Source organism: Pithys albifrons, chromosome 4 (assembly GCF_047495875.1).
Source record: "Pithys albifrons albifrons isolate INPA30051 chromosome 4, PitAlb_v1, whole genome shotgun sequence".
Classification (NCBI taxonomy): domain Eukaryota; kingdom Metazoa; phylum Chordata; class Aves; order Passeriformes; family Thamnophilidae; genus Pithys; species Pithys albifrons.
In genome coordinates, this window is record NC_092461.1 from 34,065,152 (window position 1) to 34,083,930 (window position 18,779).

Below are 18,779 nucleotides of genomic sequence, written 5' to 3' on the forward strand. Positions count from 1 at the left end.
ACCCCTTGTGGTAATTCAAACTTCTGATATAGCATGGAAATGTTAGTTTGGGAAGTCTTTTCAGTTCATCCTGTTGGACAGGGAGCATGTAGTTTTTTTGACACCAGCAACACACGAAGATATGGCTTATTTCTAGAGCAATACACAAGTCATTAGCTTCTGACAAGGGTCCACATCTTCTTTTTTCCCCTCTAAATCTCTACAGAGTCTGCAGGATGCAGAATAAAGTGTAAGTTGGGAACTCACTAACCTGAAGTTAAAAAGGGTTTCTGTGCCTCCTCTGTGAAACTTCAGTGAGCAGAAGACTTGCTTAAAGCAGTCAAGCTACATCGTCAGTAGCACACAGGCATTACCCAGAGGGAAACAAGGGGATTTTTATCTTCACAAGGGTCTAAAAACTATGTGGTGCCAAATATCTGCATATTCAGCTACACATTTTTTTTCCACATGCAGTGACTAAGTAGAAGTTATTCTGTGAGACCAGCCATGGGAGACAAAACAGCTGTTATTAGAGTAAAGAGAAAGGATAAATTAGTAACTACCTTGACTGAAAAAAAACATGAGATAATATGAAAAACATGAACAATTTTTCTCTTTGGGTTACTGTTGTTAAGTGATCGGTTGGTACTTCAGGACAAGGGGATTATTGCTCAATTACCACCGAGTTTCTTCTCTGGGGACACCCCCTTGTCGCGGGGGAGAAGCTTGCGTGCCCTCCTGAGGTTCTCCCGTGCCAGACAGGTCTCAACTGAAGGACCAGACAAAGTGTGTCCACGGGCAGGATGGGCTCACTAACCATCTGGCAACCATCCTGGGAGAAGGACAACTCCAACCCCAAACCCGAGCAGATGGAGCTTGTTTAGCCCTGTAAGGCCATCCATCTACGAGAAAGATACTCTAGCCAAACCTATGTCCTGAGGTATTCACTGTCACTGTCCAAGCTCGCTAGGCCGTGGCAGATGAACCTTAGGAGTAAAGGGTGGGGCCAGTTCTGTGCACACTGTGCCTCACCTAAAAATTCCATTGCACAGGCTTGAAGGCTTCACCCACAATGCAAAGCCCTGTAGTGACAGGTGAGGGTCGAAAACGGCAGGTGATAGAAAGCAGCTGGAAGCCGCAGACCCAACCCTGCATGCAGGTGTTTCAGGATATGGGTCATTAGAGACTTGACCCCGGAGATGACAGTCTCTTGTGGCAGCATCCTGAATGACCAAGCAGCCTTTTCTAGGGACAGCACTGCTTGCTGCACACAGAGAGGGGCCCAGCAAAGGTAGCCTAAACAAAGCTCATCTCCACACACGGTTGGATAACCGCGGCCAACCGGCATCTTCCATGTGGTCAAACAAAAACAAAGAGATTTCAAAGGCATACACCTGCCTGCAAAGGTGTGCTCGAACTAACACTCGCATGTTGGAACATCAGAACCATGCTTGATACTGGGGATAGTGGACGTCCTGAGCGTCGTTCTGCTCTAATTGTCCACGAATTGTCACGGCTCAACATTGACATTGCTGCCCTCAGTGAAGTTCATCTTCATGAGGAAGGCAGCCTTAAAGAACATGGTGCTGGCTACACACTCTACTGGTCAGGCAAACCCAAAACCGAAAGACACCTTTCAGGAGTTGGCTTCATGATTAAAAACTCCATTGCCTCCAAACTTGAAAATCTGCTGACAGGTCATTCCGATCGCATTATGTCCTTACGCCTCCCTCTACACGACAAGCAACATGTTGTTCTTTTTAGTGTATATGCCCCAACTCTCCAAGCTGACCCAGCGGAAAAAGACAAATTCTACACAGACCTGCGCCGCCTCACCCAAATGTTCCTGCAGATGATAAGATCATAATCCTTGGTGACTTCAATGCCAGAGTAGGTAAGAATTCTGAAGCCTGGAAAGGAGTCCTGGGCAAGCATGGCATTGGAAACTGCAACGACAACGGACGCCTCCTGCAAGAGTTTTGCGCAGAACAGCAGCTCACCATCACCAACACTATCTTTCAACAGAAAGACAGCCTGAAGACAACCTGGATGCATCCTCGATCTAAGCACTGGCACCTCATTGACTATATCTTAGTACAACAGAGAAATGTCAGTGATGTCCGTCATACTCGAGTGATGCCGAGTGCAGAATGTCAAACAGACCATCGCCTTGTGAGCTGCAAACTTAACCTCCACTTCAAGCCCAAACCTAAGAGAGGCAGCATTCCAAGGAGGAGGCTCCAAGTCAGCAATCTTCAAACAGCCACAGTGAGAGACAGCTTCCAGGGAAACTTTCAAACTAGACCTCCCATAGATCCCTCGCCTGAAGCGCTTTGGCAACATATTAAAAGTTGCATCCTGCAGTCCTCTGAAGAGTCCCTGGGGTTCTCCTCCAAGAAAAACAAAGACTGGTTTGATGAGAACAATCAAGAGATCCAGGAATTGCTGAAGAAGAAGAGAACTGCTCACCAAGCACACCTTGCTCAGCCATCTTGCCATATAAAAAAAGCCGCCTTTCGTCTTGCATGCAGTAAGCTCCAACAGAAACTTCGAGACATCCAGAACAAATGGTGGCTCGACCTAGCAGAAAAGACACAACTATGCACAGATTTGGGTGACCAAAGAGGATTCTATGAGGCCCTGAAAGCAAAGCCCCCTACTCAGTGCAGATGGTCACTGCTTCTAACAGATAAAACCTCCATCCTGAACCGATGGTCTGAGCACTTTCAGACTCTCTTCAGTGCCAATCGTGTAGTCCAAGGCTCAGCAATTCAGCACATTACACAACAACTGGTGAAACACGAATTGGATGCAGCCCCTACTATGGGAGAGATACTCAAGGCCATACAACAGGTGAAAACTGGCAAGGCAGCTGGGGTTGATGGAATTCCACCTGAAATCTGGAAGCATGGAGGTCAAGCACTCCATGCCAAATTCCACGAGCTTGTTGTGCGTTGCTGGGAACAAGGGGAACTACCACCAGATCTCCGTGATGCAGTCATTATCACCCTGTACAAGAAGAAAAGAGAAAAATCAGACTGCTCAAATTACCGAGGTATTACTTTGCTCTCCATTGCTGGTAAAATCCTTGCAAGAATACTTCTGAACAGATTAGTACCCACTATTGCAGAAGATCTTCTACCTGAAAGCCAGCGTGGTTTCAGAGCCAATAGGAGCACCACAGACATGGTGTTTGTTCTCAGACAACTGCAAGAGAAGTGTGGGGAACAGAACAAAGGTCTCTATGTAACCTTCATTGACCTCACCAAAGCTTTCGACACTGTGAGCAGAAAAGGCCTGTGGCAGATCCTGGAATGTTTAGGATGTCCCCCCAGGTTCCTCAAAATGATCATCCTGCTACATGAGGATCAGCGTGGACAAGTCAGATATGGTGATGCACTCTCTGAGCCCTTTCCAATAACCAATGGTGTGAAACAAAGTTGCGTTCTTGCACCAACTCTATTCACAATCTTCTTCAGCATGATGCTCCAAAGAGCCACAGCAGACCTTGATGAAGAAAACGGCATCTACATCTGATATCGCAGCGATGGAAGCCTATTCAACCTAAGGCGACTGAAGGCCCACACCAAGACCCTGAATCACCTTGTCCGTGAGCTGCTTTTTGCTGATGATGCCGCCCTCGTTGCTCACACAGAAGCAGCTCTGCAGCGCTTAACATCCTGCTTTGCAGAGGCTGCTGAGCTTTTTGGGCTGGAAGTCAGCCTGAAGAAGACAGAAGTTCTCTACCAACCTGCACCTCATGAAATATTCTATCATCCCCACATCACCATAGGTGAATCAGAGCTTAAGTAAGTTCAGCAGTTTACCTATCTGGGAAGTATCATTTCCTCAGACGGTAAGATTGACAAAGAGATAGATAACAGGCTAGCAAAGGCATACAAAGCCTTCGGAAAACTCCATAAAAGAGTCTGGTCCAATAAACACCTGAAGAAAAGTACAAAGATTAGTGGCTACAGAGCCATTGTACTGTCTACTTTTTTATATGGGTCTGAATCATGGGTCATCTACCGCCACCACCTGCGGCTTCTCAAACACTTCCATCAGCGCTGCCTCCGTTCAATCCTAAACATCCACTGGTCTGATTATGTGACCAATGTGTCTGTTCTTGAACAGGCAGGGGTCAGCAGTATCGAGGCCATGCTGATGAGAACGCTGGGCAGGGCACGTCTGCAGGATGGAGGATCACCGCTTTCCGAAGATTGTGCTCTATGGTGAACTTGTCACCGGCTGCCACAAGAGCGGAGCCCCGAAGAAGAGATCTAAGGACTCCCTGAAACAACACCTCAGCCTTGGCCATATTGACTGCCACCAATGGTCCACTCTGGCCTCCAACCGGGATTCATGGAGACGCACCATTCACGACGCTGCTGCTTCCTTTGAGAATGCATGGAGAGTCAGTCTTGAGGAGAAAAGACAACGCAGAAAGTACCGTTCCTTGCCAATGTCACCTAGGGAGACATTCCGCTGTGCCTTTTGTGACCGGACCTGCCTATCCCGTATGGGCCTTTTTATCCACCAGCACGCTTGCAGCAAGCGTGGGTAGTGCCCTTCTCAAATCTTCATTCGTGAAGCCTAACCATGATGATGACCACCAAGTTTCCTTTTATCTTCTGTAAATCTGCTTTCAGTTGTTTAATTTTTTTTTTATTTTATATATTTTTTTTTTAGGAGGGGAATAATATTTTGGAAGTCTGTAAAGTTAGAAAGTTTTCTAATTCAGGAAGCTTTTTAGAAATACTTTCAAGGAGCTTGTAAAAGCAAACTATATATTTTATGAAAATATTTACATGTTCTTACCTTAGCAATGGTGTCTTAGAAGATAGACATTATGAACAATTGTATTTGATTGGCATGTAGCATTGCTGAAATAAGCCAGACTGTTTTATGATCCTTCATGTTCCTTTATGAGTATCTGATGCATTAGATGTTGACTAATACTGCTGAAGGCAGGGAATATATATTAGATTTCTTTTTGAAAAGATTATGAGTACTTGGTGTGAAATTTTTAAATATGGACTTCTGAAAAGGAACCCTTCAGTTTAAGGATCCTCAATCCCATGTCTTACTCCAGAGAATAAGTCCCAAAATTTTCATTTCCTAAATTTACATAAGCATTTGCTATTTTGTATTGTCAAGCTCCTCTAAAGGTTGATATCCAGACAAAATTAATCACATATCACAAGTGGAAATTAGTATGTTTAAATACCATCCCATGAGCTTGCACTGATCATTTTAAGCACAGCCCATTGACCCACTTCAACATGCTTCATATGTAACTCAGAATTACAACTTGAAAAATATTCATAGAAAAAAAAATCTAGGCAGAAGTCATATGATGAGTTGCTTGGGCAAGGAGAGTTGAAGTACAGGAACCAAATTACTGTTCCATAAGATTGTTAGTTGTCCTGGGTTGAGCTGGCAAAATGCCAACTGTCCAGGACAGGGTGAAAAGGGTTCCTCCTCCCCCCAACCAGCTAAGGGAAAAAGAAGAGGGAGAGAGAGAAAAAAAACCTTCTAAAACAGGTTTATGCTGAAACTAACTACATGTATTTATACAGAGAAGAGAAAACAAAGAGAGAACTACACTATAACACACACTTACACAAGTTATGCATATATAACAAGGAATAACTTCCCACTCCCCAATTAATACAAAGCCCATTACTCTAAATTCATAAGCACTCCAAAAGACACTCAGCAAGAATGAGAAAGTATAACAACAAAATATCTCTACTTCCCTGAATGCAAACAAAATGCAAGCAGAGGCAACAGGAGCAGGGCTTAGCATAGTAGAGGAGCTGCTAGATGTCCTCCTCTTAGTGCAGCCATGGTGGAACTAACTAAGCCACTCCCACACACTGGATTTTACACCCTTTGAGATGATGTAATATGGTATGGAATACAATATTATTGGCTAGAAGAAGTCAGCTGTTAGCTAGCTCAGCCCAGCTTAAATCAGCTGACAATCCTAGGCCTAGCTGAACTTTAAAACCTAAATTTAGGCCCACCTGGCTAAATCTATAACATTAGTCTGGGATGCAATCAACTCTAATGAGTCCTTGAGATGAGGAATTTTACAGAGGTAAAGATGATAATGCTCCTGCTTCTCTGAGCATTCTGGTAGAACTAAAATATTTCTATTGATAAGCTCTGGCACTTCCAACCTGTTTCTGTATTTAAATTTATAAGAATTGAGGAGCAATGTGACCAGACTTTTCAGCAATTGACATTAATTCAGACACTCAGCGCTACAGTATGGGATTGAAGGTATACGTTCAAAGCCAATATATATTTGGTTTTTTTTTTCCCTTAGGAAAGAAAAAAAAAAGTGAGTCATGCTCTCTGGTCTTCAATTCACATACACATACCCTAAGGATTAAAAAACGACAAAAAAGAAAGCTCAACTCTTTAAAATGTTCAATAAAAAGGTGGTTACAAACCCAAGCTGAATAAAAATAAGAAAAGTAATTTCTGGTATTTAGTTTGTTTTTACTCTGCTATGGTAATGATTCTTATGTATATTTTAATTGGAAATATGCAAAAAAAAGAAAAGAAAATGAAAAATTTTGTTAGAACAATGTATATGTGTGTGTTTATGTGTGTGTTTTTAGTAATCCTTCATTCCTAACACTAATATTTCAGTTCTGTGTTGTAAAGGTGGGGTTCCCGAAAATTAAATCTTGTGTTGGAAAGTCAGGAAAATATCAGTGATAAATGTAGTTCTGCATGAAGATTCAGGATTAACCTATAAATCAAATCATGAAGCCCCCTTCCTTCCTGCACTCCACACAAACTACAACAATCATCAGGGAAGCTGGATTAAAAAATATTGTTATGTAGCGTGGTCACATAAACTGCTACCTCAGGAAGAAGTAGGACAATAAAAAAAATAGCGAAGGAATAGACAATTCTCAGGATTCTACAGTATGTGAGAGAAAGAGCCCATGAGGGAAAAGTAGTATGTCCAGTATTTGCCTATAGGAGAAAAATGAAGAAATTAAAACAAAAAATAGAAAAATAATAATAAAAGGAATAGAAAGAAAAAGAAAAGGAAAAAAGGAAAAAAAGAAAAGAGAAATCAAAGAGAAAGAGATAGCTTTATGGAAAATGAAGAGAAAACCCAACAGAATTGAAGGGAGCTCTGTGGAAAGGAAAAGACAGAAGCACAGACTCAGACCAGCTGCCTTGCTACCCAGCACTCTGAGAACCGCACAGTGTTGCTTTTGCTGCCGCTTGACAATGCTTTCTCAGGTCTTTTCTCACTTCTTTATGGTAACTGCTGCAGGGCTGAAACTCTGAATGTGTCAGTGGAGATCTAAGGGAGGAAACACATGCAGGCCCATCATTACTCCAATGCAGCTGAGCAGGACAGCTGACTCACTTGGCCATGTTTTTCCAAGTTTTCTCACTTTCTGTCAAGAATTGGAAAAAAACTGTCAAACTTGTGGCTTTCTTTGTGAAAAATCATTTTGGTGTACCTTAACCAAGCCCAGATCTGGGAGAAGAAAACAGGGACAGATATGTTCTTCAGCTTACCTTTTCTGAAAAGACATTTAAGAACTATTACTTAGTAAGCAATCACACCTCAGTGGTTGAGTTTTGTTATTGCTCGTAGATTCGTTTTGTTTCAGTGGGAGTTTTTTTTTGTCTCTTTCAGTTTGTGGGTTTGGTGGGGGCTTTGTAGTTTTTTTTGTTTTGTTTTGTTTTTTTTCTTTTGTTTTGATTTTTCTTAATTGCCACTTAATTCTAACATGTCATCTCATGGGTTTGGATTTAGCTAATTTGTTCAAAGAACATGGACAAAGGTTGACATAGATATTTTGCTACTGAACTAATTGAATTAACACCCTTATTAAAGCTGAATTATGCTCCTATTGAATTTGGTCTGGACTCCAAACTTTGACAGAAGATGCTATTCATTATTCTCCTGTTCATGGGAAGACACATACGCATCTGGATTCCTGTTCTTGGATTTTGACAAGTAATAAAAAACAGAGTAAACAAGGAAAAAAGAAAAAAAAAAGAAAAATGCTAGAAATAGAGGAAGAAAGAATAATCCTGAATGTAGAAAGAAATCCAAAGAGCTGCAAAGAGCTGTCACAGAAGGCAGTTTCTGTCAAGGGGTTTGGTGTTCATTTATGGCACCATATTTAAGGTGATCAGGAGTAGGAAGACTTGGTTTCATGCATTTGTAGCTCTATAAACCCTTTACATCATAGTTGAAATCCTTGTCCTGTGCCTATATCTCCATCTGAAAGAGAGAACATTTCCCTGTCTGTCAGGATAAACTGATGAATATGTAAGTACCTACTGTTAAGAGAATCGACAGCCAAAAACAAGACTGCCATTTGTTAATTAGACCTTTATCTGTAGCACTCTGATACCAAGATTGATTACATCAGGCAAAACTATCTTAAAATATAATTTTTTGTAAATATAAAAAGTCAGATCTAAGCCTCTATAAAAAAAAAAACAAAAAAACCCCCTCCCCATTTTTTCAAATTAGCTGAGAATTAATCCTGTCTCTGCTCTCTTCTCACTCAGAGCTACGCAAATCCATCTGTCAAGACTACAGTCCTGTAAAAACCTACTAGTCTTTCCAAAACCCTGTATTTAAAGAAGGGAAATCACTAGAGGTGGAAGATCCCCATTATGCATGCAACAACTCCTGATGGCAAGTGTTCTTCACCTAAATTAGGAATGTGTACAAGAGGGCTTTTTTATACTTACTTTACAATAAATATCATTTAACCTGGACACCCATTCACTGTGACCCTGTGAAGTGATTTACTAAGTAAAACATTGGAGATTTGTTTGGTTCTTGAGACTTAAAGAATTATTCATCCCAAGGGAGTAGTGAATAGATTAATATTCTGTCAGGTCACAGGCTGTTTGCATCATGGCTAAGACTAAATCCAGTTGAAGCAGGGATGGTCAAAAATCAATCTTTTGTAAAGGTTGTGAAAGCCAGAAGCTTAGTAATTGGATACACAGTTATTCAAAAATATATAAAAGTCGTGTGGGTTTTTTCGTTTTGTTTTGTTTGGTTTGGTTTTTTTGTTTTTTTGCATAAATCCAACATAAATCAACACAGGATTATATGCCATTGTCAGTTCTAGGAAAAGAGTGGATAATGCATTTTATGAAATGACAGTGCCTTTGCTTAGATTGCAGAAGAACAAGTCCTTCCCAAGATGGGAACAGTCATACAGAAGATGCATATGTAAAAGGAGGATAGGACTATCAGCTACTGCATGCCAATGTTCCTCCAGTGCTGTCTGTCATGGGCATCACATTTCAAGGACAAATACAAAACTGAAGAAAGGACACTTCTCTCAGTTGTCAATGCAAATTAAACCCAAGATGGAAATAATGGTATGTTAATGATCATTTATAATTATGATATTATGATGTCATTACAGTTCCAATTTTTTCCCCTCTTTTTAATGAATTCGCAAGTATCCATATTATTCCCAGGGAATGAACGTGAATTCAGACTCTGAAAAGGGGGGGGGGGGGGGGGGGGAAGTAGTGAGGAAAAAAAAAGACCCATGCCTCAAGGTTTGAAAAAAATGGGAGTTTTGTAAAATAAAGTCACTGTCAAAAATGGGCAGTTTGCTTGTAGGAGCTACCTCACCATCAGTGGTGCATGTGCAAACGAAACTGTACATGAAATGATCCAAATGCAGGTTCTTGAATAAATCCAGAGCTATATAACATTCAGGTGCCAGCAAAAAATTTGAATGACCAAGGACACAGTAGATAGGCTTGAGGAAAAAGTACATGCATAAATGTCTTTTGAGTTGCCAAAGTGCTGTTCAAAACCAAAAGACTTTTATGTAAAAGAACTTCAAGAAGACAAACTGAAGACAAAAAAAATGAGAGGAAATGCCTCTGATAAAGTTGTTTTATGTAATTTTTTTTCAAAAATGTGCCTGGGACCACGAGGAGTCAGATATCACACAGAATTCATGAAAGGAGTGGATTCAGCTTCACCTACACTTGATGGAACTCCCCAAACCTCTGTTCTACTGAATTTCTGTACCTTTAGCATGTGGTACTACTATGGGACTGCTGCAGATTATGCTGGAACCCACATTACTGAGTATCTTGAACTTTGTGCCAAACGTTGAAAACTAGTTTACTTTTGTCATGTAAGCTTAGTCCCACACAGCCAGTCTTTGAAGTAAGTGTTTGCTGCTTACTGGAGAGATGTCTAAACAAAGCTTACACTAAAGATCATTATTTTACTATGAAGTATTCAGCCTTGGAATATGAAAGATAATTAAAATTCATTACTGAGAATTTTTTTGCTTTAATCCTAGATTCAGGCACAAGTACAGCTTTTAGCATGTAAGGTAGCTAACGCTTGAAAAAAACCCAAACCATACCATAAAATTGATCAGAAAATTCTTATTTTTTATATGGTGGCCATGTGGGAAAGGAAAAAAACAAATTAAAAAAACCCCACAACTCCTTCCTTCTAAAAATATGAAAAAAATTACTTATGCAGAATCAAAAGACAGACGTATTTCACAATTTTTTGAGCAAATGAAGTGCAAAGTATCTGTTTGCCTTTGGGAACAAACGAGGTAGATTCAAAGTGCAGAAAGGTTTTCTAGGACCTGACAGTTTCCAACATGAAGCTTGGCTATTCAGGCTAGCTACCTTTTGGGACACTTTGTACATTCTCCTGGGAGAACGTGAAAGAACTAGAGGAGGATAAGTAGTTTCATCCTTTATTTAAGCTGAAGGTTGTCTCCTTGAGGTGCTAATCTTATTCACTTGTCATCGTCAATCAATTTATGATGCAAGGGGGAAAGCTGTGGGGGTGGGCTTTTAAATAACTGAGTATTATATGTCTGGGAGCAGCTTTGGTTCTACAGGAAAGTACTGTGGCTTCTTCAATTGACATCACTAGCCATAGAAAGAAATGTGAAATCCTCTTTCAAGCCTGTCTCCTTTGATTATAATCTACTGAAGGCTCCACAGACAATAGTTTCCTTTGCTTTCATAGTAAATTGAGTACAAGCAATCTGTGTTGGCTTCCCAAAGCTTTGACCCTTTAGAAGCTTTAGAAGCTTTGACCCTTAACAGAAACATTTTTCAGATATGTCACTATTACATATGTTGCTGTATAGACCTTCATTGATAACTTGAAGAGGTGAGGGGACTTATAGCCCCTCCACATCCCAAGAGACTGATTGTTAAGAAATCAATAACAGCATTGCTGATTTTTTGTCATTATTGTCTTTTTGCTTTGAGTTGATTAACTGCTTTTTCATAAAAGCCCCGAGATTTTCTGATTTACAGGTTAAGAGCAGCTGATCGAATTTCTTGTGATAAACTCTTATAAGCATAAAAATGTAAAAGTGCTGCTTCACATCAAGAGTCCATCTAGACCAAGCTCCTATGCCTAACTGGGCATTAGCAGACCCCCAAAAGAGAAAGAGCAGGGCAGACATACTTACCTAGAGTATACTCTCATCCTTTGACTATTTTCTGCTCAGGGCATTTCTTGAGTCTAACGGAGAATATCAACCCTCAGAAAACTCCTTTTCCTCAGTCCTTCCCTTCATGGTTCTGACTAACTGTAGGAGATGTGGCTGCATTACTTCTATTGTGTTTAAATTCATGATTCATGATGATAATGGGATTAAGAAAGTGGTCTTCATGTATGTGCTTCTAGAGTTTTTCCACTACCAGGAAGAATTCAACACAATTTTGGAAGTCATGACTTCTGAACTGGGAACAAGGATAGGTTTTCAATTTTCAGGAGTGATTTCTCAATAGTAGAATCATAAAAACATAGATAATAGAATCACAGAATGGTTTCAGTGGGAAGGAACCTCAGAGATCATCTAGTTCCAGTCCCTTGCTATGGACAGGGACACATTCCACTAGATTGAAAGCCCCACCCAGCCTTGCCCTGGTAACCTTTGATCTCTGCTGGATGGAGGGCAGGGTAGGAGTACAGGTACTCTTAAACTTGGAAAACAAGATTTGAAGAACAGAATTTTTTTGTTTTTATTTTTTGTTTTGTTTTGTTTTTTCCTTCCTTTCTTTTCTCTCTAAGCACTAAGAACAAGGGAGCAATAGCACCCAATCAAGACATCTATCAGCAATGACAGGAAAAATAACAACCTTTCAGTCTTTTCTCTAAAGAATCATATTTCCATTTGGTAGACATTTACTATTTTTTTTTCTGAGTTAACACTGATCATTAAAAAGAAATTCAGAATTTAAATTTTTAAAAAATCTTACACATTGGGATAAAACTGCGACTTATTAAACCCTTTTTTAAAACTTTTAACAGCTGTGACAATTCACGCATTTATTTGTCAGATGAAAAGATTTCCTAGTCAAGTGGTTGGAATATATTGAAGATTTGGATCTGAGAATGTTTAATTTTTTACTAAAATATTAAGAATTCTAACAAAAGAGATCAAATGAATTTGTGTAAATAAAAGTATGCCAATTAGAATTCAAAGGCAAACTTATTCTCATCCTTTGTTTTGGATTATCAGCTAGATCTCTCCAAGTGAAAACTCAAACACTGTGTAAGCTTTGGGTTCCTCTCCTTCCACAGTTTTCCCAGTTGTCCTGTCACATTTCGTACTCTCAAGCACCCTCACATGCAAGGTCATGCAGCACATGGCTTCATGTAGAGTTACAAAAATACCGGTGTGGTGATCTGCAGTGAATCATTGTACTTGTTTTTATTTAAAACAAACAAAAAAATAAAAACAACATCAAAACCCAACAAAATAAACACACAAAAAATGTATTATATTTATTTTTGGAGCTAATGAGGCCAAGACGAGACAGAAGGTCAAGGCTTGTAAGGTGCAGATGTAGTTAGCTTGCTCTAAAGAGAAATAACCCTGAACAATATTGACATATGGCCATGTCACTTGTTCTCCTCAGAAGCAGGGATTGTTCTCTGTCTGCCATTTAATTTAGGAATAACAGTCAACTGAAGTCGTTTACAAGGTAAGTAAGCAAGTCACAGGCACAGTCTGAATGCAGTTTTTGCTTGTATATGCCATAAGCACATGGATGTACGTCCATCAGCAATGGTCCACCTGCTTGGGCAGAACGGTTTTCCTTGGATTAAGAACATTTTTCCAATAATGTTGCCAACCTCTTGCAACCAACTAAATTGCATTAAAGAGCAAACTGTTTCTCTGTATGGAAGGATTTTAAGGGCCATAGTTTAACAGTCTGACTTTTGGGTCTTTGTAGGGAAGGAAAACAAACTTCATCCTACATCTGGCATTAATTTGGAATGTTTTTAGTATTATCACCATTACATTTGTCTTTTGTAAAAGAGACAGATTTGTGTTTCTTGACGTGATATGTTGTTATGAACTAAACATTTCACTGTAGCCATCCAGACTGTTTCCCCATGTTGGCAGAGGATAATCTATCTTGTTGGCAACTATATGGATAAGACTTTCCAGAAGACAGTATGTCCATACATTTCTTGGATACCATCTTTGTTTTTTTCTTCCTCATTGAGTCATTTCCAACTCCCTGTTTTGTTTTAATACTGGCAAGCTATCACACTGCCAGTCTACAATAGTTCTGGGGTTTGTGCAGTTTTTTAATGTTTTTTTTTGTTTGGTTGGTTGGTTGGTTGGTTTTGGTTGATTGGTTGGTTGGTTAGGTTTTGTTGTGTTTTTTTTTTTAAGGGTCATTCATAAAGGCTGGGTGTTTGGGGGAAGAAAATCTATCAAAGATCTTGAAGTCTTCTGAACATTCAAGCTTGCATTAAAAACTTACTACTTCAAAATGCAGAGATGAGCTATATCCTGTAGATAGGATTTAGATATTTAGATCTCTGTTGTCCCATCATCCAAAATTAGGAAAGGAGGTAGACCTTTCCCCTTTCATTATGAATGCACAATTCACTGTTCCCTCTGTAATGCTGGGGGTTTAAAAAACTTATTGCCTACTGGAAAGCAAGTCCAGTCACTGTTACCTGCAGCAGTTTGCATTTTGCATGTCAGAATTATGAAAATCCCCCTGATGCTTCAGTGGTCCTGTGCTGAGGTGGATCCTGTAGGGCTATAGAAAGCCTCACACAGATTTCATCTCTGCAATACTAGAGCAGCAGAAGGGCTGGCAACATAAGCATGGTATCTTGAGGTGGCTCATAAAGTGATTGCTGCGTTTGAAATCTTAATTGCAGCTGCAGAGCCACAGCAAGGGTGAAACAAAAGGGTAACGCAAGTTTATGGTGCTTCTACACACTACCCAGGAAGGAAGGTGCAGGGCTGTAGCTGTCACATGGCCCATCAGGAGGTCAGGAAATTCGTAAGTGAGGGGTGGATGTAGCTGTAGCCTTAGAGACAAACAGGTGTCACTGGGAAGTCATATCTAAACCATTCAGAAATCAGGGAGTAAAGGTACTGCTGGGAAGTGATGTGCAGAGAGGTCAGAGCTTACCCAGGCTGCACAACCCTGCTGGGGCCTTGGGGAGGCATCTGAGCAGCCAGTTTGCATCTCTGTGCCAGAACAACAGTACCATCAGTAAGGAGCTTAAATCCAGACTGGGAATGTTCTCTGTGACTGCACTTCTTTGAGCTGCACTCACACGTCCTCTGGATCCCATGGTGCCATGAAGTCTCTGTGCCCTGAGAGAGCACAGGTTCCACTTCATCTTGTTTCCTTCCTCGTTCCCTCAGCAACAGGCAGAAAGGCAGCTGGTGGCAGAGTTAGATTTGCTGCTTGGCACCAGCTGGGAGCTCCTGTATGACACAGTGAATTGAACACCTTTCAGTAGTTCTCTGAGCAATTAAGTGGCAGGAAGGGAAACAGGGATTCTGGCACATGGCTGCACACAGTCTTCCTTTTGAAAAGCTTGAGCTGGAACAGCTACTGAACCCATGAGGGAGTGGGACAACCTCTCTCCAGTGTTAAGGATCATATGGTTATATGATCTTGGGACAAAACTCTGGAGAGGAGCCAGGCAGAGACTGTTATAGACAGGGGAAAAAAATAGTTAAAGCAAAGACTTTGGGAGTTTGATTAAAATATTATGCATTTCTGAGATGATTTTCTCCATCCTAATCTCAATAGCTGCCTACTCCTGTTTCCAGGCTGCTCGTTGGGTTTATCCTCTCAGCTTTGCTCCATACCACTCCCTCTAAGTCATACCCACTTTTCCTACTTATCTTCCTTATTCTTTCTCTCAGAAAGCCCAGTTTTGTACAGATCAGGAGGAGGGAGCTAAATACAAATAAATAAACAAACAAACAAACAAATAAATAAGATGAAAAATGGTGAGTGGAAGATTGCAGGGCAAATGAGCCTCTCAGGGAAATTTTCAATCTTAATGCCTGTTAGAGGTTATAATTTAAGTGGTATTTACTTGTTCTAGGCATATTTTAAAATTCTTTTAGAGAGTTCACAAAAGACCTATCATTGCTTTACATGAAATGCAGTGGGGAGATTTTAACAAAATAATAATTTTTGATCCCATCTTTTCTGTCCTTAACTCCTACAGCATTTGAGACTTTCTTACCAGCCATCTAGTAGCTTAATTTACTGCAATTTAGTCCTGCATTCCTTTTGATGGCTTAATTACTTTCTAATTATTTTTGGCTGTGGGAGGAAGCCAGGTGAAGGCAGAAGAAGGAGCTGTTATAAATTATTTGTGATCTAGGAAAGTTACAGTTTCACTCCAAAATTAAGGTCGTCTCTTGCTTGGCATGACATGTAGAGTAATAATCTAAACAGACAAGGGAGGAGGGAAACTCATATTATTAGCATTCCCGTCCCTGTTTGGATGGAAGAGGTGATTAAAGATCAATCAATTTACGGCCTGTCGAGAAGTTCCTTTCAGAAATACGGTGTGTGTGTGGCTCGGCTTCGCGAACGGAGATTTGGGAAGGGCTGTCCCCCCACGTGGGTGTGCCCTTCCAGCCTGCGCAGTGGATTTTAGGTGAGGCACAGCGTGCGAAGAACTGGCCCCACCGTTTAAGTCCTGAGGTTCATCTGCCACGGCCGAGCGAGCTTGGACAGTGACAGTGAAGTCCTCAGGACTAGAACCTACAGCACCCGGCATTTCCCAGGAGGTCTCCCATCCAAGTACTAATCTGGGTCTGATCCTGCTTAGCTTCCGAGATCTGACGGGATCGGATGTCAGGGAGGCATTTAACTGCCCTTCAGAAATACTATTCTAGTCCTTTTTGCCATCCCCCAACAGACTCATACTCTCTGTCCTTTTATTTCATTATAAATAAGAGGTCTTGTGTTGCTCTTGAGCTCATTTTATTAATGAGTAACAAGGACAACAGATTGAGGAATCTCTCCACTGCAACATGAAATGTTACCAGACATGAGTCAAAGTATATTCTGAATTTAGAGTTCTTTTCCAGTCCCTGGTTTTTTAGGTTTCTCACGTACACCTTTTCTTGTTTCCTTTTTTTATTTTAGTTTTTTTCCTTCCAAATATTAAAGATGACTCTTGAGTTACCTGACTTCAGCCATTTAATGATGTTTGAATTTTCATAGGCAACCACATCCAGTCTGTTTCAGAGCAAGAATTTTCATTCCAAATTACTTTCATTCACACTAATTACTTCCAAGACTTCCCTGGCAGTTTGCAGTTGGCTTTCATTAGACAATTCTTCCCTCCTCCTGTTATCTCTAGTCTTTCCAATTCCCAAGCAAAAAATCCTCCAGACTTTTGTAAAGCAAGATCTAAAACTGTTATTTCTATGAAATATTTTAGCTTTTATAAAGCAAAATCCAACAGTAGCATTTCATTTAGTAAAACATAAGAATTAGCTGCAATGTTGTGTAGCATGTCCTACACATATTTTCTGCCTTCATCAGAGTATGATTTATATCTATAGAAAGATATAGGTGTTTGTGTACATAGATATGTAGAAGGCTTGAAAATACAGATTCGTCTGTGATTTTTTTTTCAGTTTGAAAGAGAAAAAAAAATCAGCATAGGTTATGTGTTAGGCATTAGAGTTAATGAGTGCACACAGATAGACCCAAATGCTTTCTGACAAATAATGTGATATTGTGGTGCTTGATTAATTCACAGCCAAGAAGGAAAAAAAGGGCATTTCATAAAAAAAATGTTAAAGCTTCAGGCATCAGGCTCCAGGCCAGTGATACAGATTGCAAGAGAAAAAAAGGAGCTGCAGGCCAAGCAATGCTATGTTTGCCAGCTTTGACATATTGGGTGACAGCATAATACATTTAGCTCTAATCTAACACATAATCCCATTATAATTAAAATCTAGCTCATTTTGCACAAGGTCACATTTAATTTTATTGACCACTGTGATGCTGGAAAAAGATTTATGAAGATGGTTTGAAATGTCTCAAGTGCTAAAGCAAATAGATGTAAAATGTTTCCCACTTGAAGCCAGCTAGGTAATCGTCCTTTCCTTCCATGATTTCTGAGGAAATCTTGTTTTTTTTTCTGATGGCTATGGTGTACCAATCAGAAAATTCTCTGTGCCATTATCACTAAGATGAAGGGTTTTGAAATGTCAGGTATAAAATAAAAAATTAGGTGGGGGAGATTTTTGTTTGGTTGGGGGTTTTTTTGTTTTTGTTTGGTTTTTATTGGGTTTTTTATGGGTAGCAGAATTTTGTGCATATTTTAATAACTTCAGGACAGAAACAGAAAATATTTTTTCTCCTGCCTTCTGAAGTGATTTCTTTGAAACCTTTACTAAACTGAGCACACATAAGAACTGGTTTTCTTTTTCCATTCTTAATGTAGACAGAGTGGAAATGCTGTGAGTTGGTTAGGATTGAGCTGGAAATTGGGTAGGACCAGTGCTAGCTTTGTACAAGACTGGTATTTGGAAGCTGCAATTGTAATTGAAGAAGTTTGAATTCTCATTTAAGTACAACACATCACTCTTCCTAAATGTGGAAGGCTTAAAGAAGCAAATCGGCAATGCTAAACATCTCTCTCGTGAAACTAATTACTATTATATTTGGTTTTGAATTAGGTTTGAATACCCTGTACTGTCAGGGTCTGCTTCACCCATAACCAGCCAATAATGTTTCAAAAGTATATCACCATTGCTAGAAATAACTCACAAAAGAAAATTGTCTTCACAATTCTGTTTACTCAGGGAATTAATTTTAATGGGAAGAATTTTAGAATGGATCCAGCATATGGACTGCAGTACCTTGATTGGTGGTCACAGATACAAGACAGCTGCAAAGCCCATATAAATGGACCCATATAAATGAACATAAGAGTTGCTGGATGTTTGCAGGAGAGGTATTGTTGCATTTCTGAAACTTGCTGACAGGAAGACACTAGTAACCAGAAGTAATGATACTGCTTAAAAGCAGAGAAAATATGTGCTAAGAGAGTTAAGGGCATTGTCAAAGCACCAACTGTCCAGCATGTTATAGATAAAGTGGTAACATGCCATCAGTAGCGAGACAAAACCCATAACAGAAAACTAGAATAACAACAGAGGGAATGGACACAAACTGCTAGTAAGGGTTTGTTTGAAGATTCATTTAAATCCCCAGGGCAAATTGCCGTGTTTAAAAAATAACTTTATTGGGATAAACATTAAAGATTTATATTGCCCCATGGAAATAACAGGATTCTCTGGAGGGCAATAAATGATGCCCAAATTATATCTTCCTAAGAAAGGTTTCCAGAAGAATCTCTATTGACTAAATTTTTACAGTGTAATCCTGCAATGCAGAGCAGTCATTGGCAGTAACACGTCATAAGTTTTGTAGTGAGTTTCTAAGCCTCAGGATTGAGGCTGATT